The sequence below is a fragment of the Rattus norvegicus genome, chromosome 11 (assembly GCF_036323735.1).
Source record: "Rattus norvegicus strain BN/NHsdMcwi chromosome 11, GRCr8, whole genome shotgun sequence".
Classification (NCBI taxonomy): domain Eukaryota; kingdom Metazoa; phylum Chordata; class Mammalia; order Rodentia; family Muridae; genus Rattus; species Rattus norvegicus.
Window position 1 is genome coordinate 55,311,254 of NC_086029.1, and position 6,523 is coordinate 55,317,776.

The window sequence follows — 6,523 nt, forward strand, 5'->3', positions numbered from 1 at the left end:
CATGATCCAGACATGAAGAAATGGTTCAATATATGTAAATGAATAAGTGAAATTTACCACATAAACAAACTGAAAGACATAAAATGCATAATCATTTCATGACAAAATCAAATGCCTCTTCATGTTAAAAGTCCTAGAAATATTAGAGATACAAGGAACATACTTCAACGTGATAAACACAATTTATAGCAAGCCTATAGCCAACATGGAGACTTAATGGAAAGAAACTCAAAGCAAATCCACTAAAATCAGGAACAAGACAAAGTTGTTCACTCTCTCCATACTTATTCGATATATATAGTACTTAAGACTGAACTGGAGCTAGACAACAGAAGGATATCAAGGTTACACAGATTGAAAAGGAAGAAGTCAGAGTATCTTTATTTGCAGATGATAAGATATTATACATAAGTGACCCTAGAAATTCATCAGGAAACTCCCAGAACACTATTAACAGAGGTACTAAGAGCAACAATTAATAAATGGGATCTTATGAAACTGAAAAGCTTCTCTCTATGAGAAAGGTCATCCTTCCAACAAAGCAGCAACCCACAGGATAGGAAAAGATTTTCACCAATTACTTTATCCTGATAGGATAATGTCCAAAATATATAAAGAATGCAAAAAAACCCTAGATATCAACAAAGCAAACAACCCAATTTTAAAATGGGATGCAGATATAGATAGAAAAATCTCAAAGAAAGAAAGGAAGGAAGGAAGGAAGGAAGGAAGGAAGGAAGGGAGGGAGGGAGGGAGGGAGGGAGAGAGAGAGAGAGAGAGAGAGAGAGAGAGAAAGACAAAAGCTGAAAAGCACTCAAAGAAATGACCAACATCCTTTATCAGCAGGGAAATACAAATCAAAACTACTGTGAGATTTCATCTTATATGCTTCAGAATGGCTAAGATCAATAAAAACAAATAACAGCTTATGCTATAGAAAATGTAGAGCAAAAGGAACACCCCTCCATGACTGGTGGGAGTGCAAACCTTTACAGCCAATATAGAAATCACCTTTAGAGGTATTGTTATGGCTGCTGTTTCACTCGTGCGTCAGTAGGTGGCAGAGAGGAGAAAAGCTGTGTCTACAATGAGTATTCTGACCTGTGACTATCTGAATGATTAGTAGTCTAACATTCCCTGAAAAAGATAAGCCTGAGACAACCACCAGTCTGGTGCTTTGCAGGCCTGGATGGGCCCCAAGGGTGAGAAGCAAGCTGGAGACTAGAAGAACCATGGCTGGAACCTCAGTCCCTGGGCAGGAGTGAGCCCTAGAAAGATGAACCTTGCATGGGCCCAAGATGACCCCTGCCTGATGCCATAATGCACAAGTGGGGTACAGCACCCTGAGACTACTCCTGAGATGACCCCAGACATTCAGAGACCCTGGGTGCCACTAAGAGGAGCATATAAGTGGTGGAGAAATGGAAGAAAAAGAGAAACAGAAGGATGTAGGCACAATGAAGAGAGGTAGAACTGGAGACTCAAAGTTAATGAGAAACATCAGCCTGATGTGTGTAGCTGGTGATGCTAACTGGGTCCATGGTTGGATCCTGGCCTATGCTGCCACCAGGAGCCACATGTGGATCCATGGCCCTGCAGCAGCAGGGGTCTGCTCCTACCAAATGCCAGGCAGACTTCCCTGGTCTTGGCTGCTGCCCAGAGAACATGTTAATGTCTGAGGACTGTGCAGAGCTGGCCCCACCCCTCACCTGGGCACCGTGAGAGAGTTAGCTCTGGGATCATGATGGATGACAGGAGAGTTGATCCTGCCCATTGCTAACTGCATTATTAGGGAGAGCAGAGAGTACTCCCCTAACCACCACCCCCAAGCACATTGTGAGGGTTGTGGGTGGCCAGTCCCAAGGGTATGAGTGTTAGAGAGCTGACCCTGACACTCATCTCCTGAATGGTGGCACGGTTGTGAGAGAATACCTTCCTCCCTGCCTGCCACCTGTGGTTCTGAGAGCAGGAAAGTTAGCCCTGTCCCTCAACAGAGGAAGAACTCAAGAGACCAGGCCCTGTACCTTGCCTAGGCCTCACACAGTAGAGCTGAACCAAGGGCGTCAGCAATGAGAGAGCTGGCCCTGCAACTTGTCTACCATGTGGCAGCATGGGTAAGAGAGAGAGATACCATACCCCACTCTCACCCCTTGCCATCTACAGCAGACAGGAGAACTGGCCCTGGGGTCATGGAAGCAGAAGAACTGACCCTGCCCCTCATCTGCTGCAGGACTCAGGAGAGCAGGCCCTGCACCACATACCTTCACTGGCCATCACAGTAGAACTGGCTCTGGATAAGGAGGCTGCAGGTAAGCTATCCTGAAAGGCATGAATAGAGAAGGGCTGGCCCTGCCTCTGTTTGCTGTGTGGTAGAACAGATGAGAGACAGATGCCCGTTTTCCCTCTCTTGTCCCTTGCCATCTACGGCAACTAGAAGATCTGGCCCTGGGGTCATGAGAGTGGGAGAGCTGAGGTTGCAGGAGGTTGCTGGTGAGCCATTCCTAAGGTCATGAAAGTAGGAGAGCCAGTAGCTGACCAGCTCAGATACTTCTCAGGCCCAGATTCAGGGCTTTGAATTAACCCACTCCAATATCTACCCCTCTGATGACTTGCTGAAGTACATGAAAAAGTCAGTCCAAGATCCAAAACTGCAGAATTTCCATGACACAGGGCAATAACAGGAATTCTGAGAGAAGTCCCAGTGAGATTCTAGTATTGATAGAGTAGCAGAAGTCAGAGGCCTTGTACCAGACTAAGGAGTCATTGCAATGAAGATCTGCAAGTGAAGAAGTGTAGACAAAAGGGTATATTGAGGGACACACTGTAACACACTACAGCTTCAAGAAGGACATTTTTTTCCTCTGTTGAGGATTGAGATTACAAGGGTTAAGAATGGGTATGAAGGGAATGGGGAGATGAGTGGAATTGGGGTGCATGATGTGAAATTCACAAAGAACCCAAAAGTTTTCTTAAAAAGATATCAATTAGAGAGCCCCTGGGAAGCACCCCACGAGCGAACCTGAGCCTCGGGACCACAGGTAAGACCAAATTTTCTGCTGCAAGAAAGCTGCCTGGTGAGCTTGGGACACACGGAAGCAGAATTTCTCTAGGACCGGGCACGTTCTGTGTTTACCGGAAGTCCCACACCCGCGGATCCCGGCCCGCAGCAGCTCTCTGCTCCCAGACCCGGTGAGAGAGAGACCCAACTGCCTGGTCAGGTGGGCACTCCTGAGGCTGCAGAGCGGAAGAGACCACCAACACTGCTCACCCCTGCCCACATCCCTGGCCCAAGAGGAAACTGTATAAGGCCTCTGGGCTCCCGTGGGGGAAGGCCCAGGAGCGGCAGGACCCCTGCCTGAGACACCGCCGGAACCTGAAAGAAACAGACCGGATAAACAGTTCTCTGCACCCAAATCCCGTGGGAGGGAGAGCTAAACCTTCAGAGAGGCAGACAAGCCTGGGAAACCAGAAGAGACTGCTCCCTGCACACACATCTCGGACGCCAGAGGAAAAAGCCAAAGACCATCTGGAACCCTGGTGCACTGAAGCTCCCGGAAGGGGCAGCACAGGTCTTCCTGGTTGCTGCCGCTGCAGAGAGCCCGTGGGCAGCACCCCACGAGCGAACTTGAGCCTCGGGACCACAGGTAAGACCAAATTTTCTGCTGCAAGAAAGCTGCCTGGTGAACTCAAGACACAGGCCCACAGGAACAGCTGAAGACCTGTAGAGAGGAAAAACTACACGCCCGAAAGCAGAACACTCTGTCCCCATAACTGACTGAAAGAGAAGAAAACAGGTCTACAGCACTCCTGACACACAGGCTTATAGGACAGTCTAGCCACTGTCAGAAATAGCAGAACAAAGTAACACTAGAGATAATCTGATGGCGAGAGGCAAGCGCAGGAACCCAAGCAACAGAACCCAAGACTACATGGCACCATCGGAGCCCAATTCTCCCATCAAAACAAACATGGAATATCCAAACACACCAGAAAAGCGAGATCTAGTTCCAAAATCATTTTTGATCATGATGCTGGAGGACTTCAAGAAAGACATGAAGAACTCCCTTAGAGAACAAGTAGAAGCCTACAGAGAGGAATCGCAAAAATGCCTGAAAGAATCGCAAAAATCCCTGAAAGAATTCCAGGAAAACATAAATAAACAAGTAGAAGCCCAGAGAGAGGAGACGCAAAAATCCCTGAAAGAATTCCAGGAAAACATAAATAAACAAGTAGAAGCCCATAGAGAGGAGACACAAAAATCCCTGAAAGAATTCCAGGAAAACACAATCAAACAGTTGAAGGAATTAAAAATGGAAATAGAAGCAATCAAGAAAGAACACATGGAAACAACCCTGGATATAGAAAACCGAAAGAAGAGACAAGGAGCTGTAGATACAAGCCTCACCAACAGAATACAAGAGATGGAAGAGAGAATCTCGGGAGCAGAAGATTCCATAGAAATCATTGACACCACTGTCAAAGATAATGTAAAGCAGAAAAAGCTACTGGTCCAAAACATACAGGAAATCCAGGACTCAATGAGAAGATCAAACCTAAGGATAATAGGTATAGAAGAGAGTGAAGACTCCCAGCTCAAAGGACCAGTAAATATCTTCAACAAAATCATAGAAGAAAACTTCCCTAACCTAAAAAAAGATACCCATAGACATACAAGAAGCCTACAGAACTCCAAATAGATTGGACCAGAAAAGAAACACCTCCCGTCACATAATTGTCAAAACACCAAACGCACAAAATAAAGAAAGAATATTAAAAGCAGTAAGGGAAAAAGGTCAAGTAACATATAAAGGGAGACCTATCAGAATCACACCAGACATCTCGCCAGAAACTATGAAGGCCAGAAGATCCTGGACTGATGTCATACAGACCCTAAGAGAACACAAATGCCAGCCCAGGTTACTGTATCCAGCAAAACTCTCAATTAACATTGATGGAGAAACCAAGATATTCCATGACAAAACCAAATTTACAAAATATCTTTCTACAAATCCAGCACTACAAAGGATAATAAATGGTAAAGCCCAACATAAGGAGGCAAGCTATACCCTTGAAGAAGCAAGAAACTAATCGTCTTGGCAACAAAACAAAGAAAATGAAAGCACACAAACATAACCTCACATCCAAATATGAATATAAAGGGAAACAATAATCACTATTCCTTAATATCTCTCAATATCAATGGCCTCAACTCCCCAATAAAAAAACATAGATTAACAAACTGGATACGCAACGAGGACCCTGCATTCTGCTGCCTACAGGAAACACACCTCAGAGACAAAGACAGACACTACCTCAGAGTGAAAGGCTGGAAAACAATTTTCCAAGCAAATGGTCAGAAGAAGCAAGCTGGAGTAGCCATTCTAATACCAAATAAAATCAATTTCCAACTAAAAGTCATCAAAAAAGATAAGGAAGGACACTTCATATTCATCAAAGGAAAAATCCACCAAGATGAACTCTCAATCCTAAATATCTATGCCCCAAATACAAGGGCACCTACATATGTAAAAGAAACCTTACTAAAGCTCAAAACACACATTGCACCTCACACAATAATAGTGGGAGATTTCAACACCCCACTCTCATCAATGGACAGATCATGGAAACAGAAATTAAACAGAGATGTAGACAGACTAAGAGAAGTCATGAGCCAAATGGACTTAACGGATATTTATAGAACATTCTATCCTAAAGCAAAAGGATATACCTTCTTCTCAGCTCCTCATGGTACTTTCTCCAAAATTGACCATATAATTGGTCAAAAAACGGGCCTCAACAGGTACAGAAAGATAGAAATAATCCCATGCGTGCTATCGGACCACCACGGCCTAAAACTGGTCTTCAATAACAATAAGGGAAGAATGCCCACATATACGTGGAAATTGAACAATGCTCTACTCAATGATAACCTGGTCAAGGAAGAAATAAAGAAAGAAATTAAAAACTTTTTAGAATTTAATGAAAATGAAGATACAACATACCCAAACTTATGGGACACAATGAAAGCTGTGCTAAGAGGAAAACTCATAGCGCTGAGTGCCTGCAGAAAGAAACAGGAAAGAGCATATGTCAGCAGCTTGACAGCACACCTAAAAGCTCTAGAACAAAAAGAAGCAAATACACCCAGGAGGAGTAGAAGGCAGGAAATAATCAAACTCAGAGCTGAAATCAACCAAGTAGAAACAAAAAGGACCATAGAAAGAATCAACAGAACCAAAAGTTGGTTCTTTGAGAAAATCAACAAGATAGATAAACCCTTACCCAGACTAACGAGAGGACACAGAGAGTGCATCCAAATTAACAAAATCAGAAATGAAAAGGGAGACATAACTACAGATTCAGAGGAAATTCAAAAAATCATCAGATCTTAATATAAAAACCTATATTCAACAAAATTTGAAAATCTTCAGGAAATGGACAATTTCCTAGACAGATACCAGGTATCGAAGTTAAATCAGGAACAGATAAACCAGTTAAACAACCCCATAACTCCTAAGGAAAT

The 6,523-nt window shown here is 43.9% G+C and overlaps 1 non-coding gene across 1 annotated transcript; it reads left to right on the forward strand.

Moving 5' to 3' along the window:
- The first annotated feature begins 1,006 nt into the window (after positions 1-1,006).
- Positions 1,007-1,135, forward strand: LOC120095756 (small nucleolar RNA SNORA17). Its single transcript, XR_005491548.1, has one exon. It is a non-coding gene; the product is annotated as a small nucleolar RNA SNORA17 (small nucleolar RNA).
- The last annotated feature ends 5,388 nt before the right edge of the window (positions 1,136-6,523 follow it).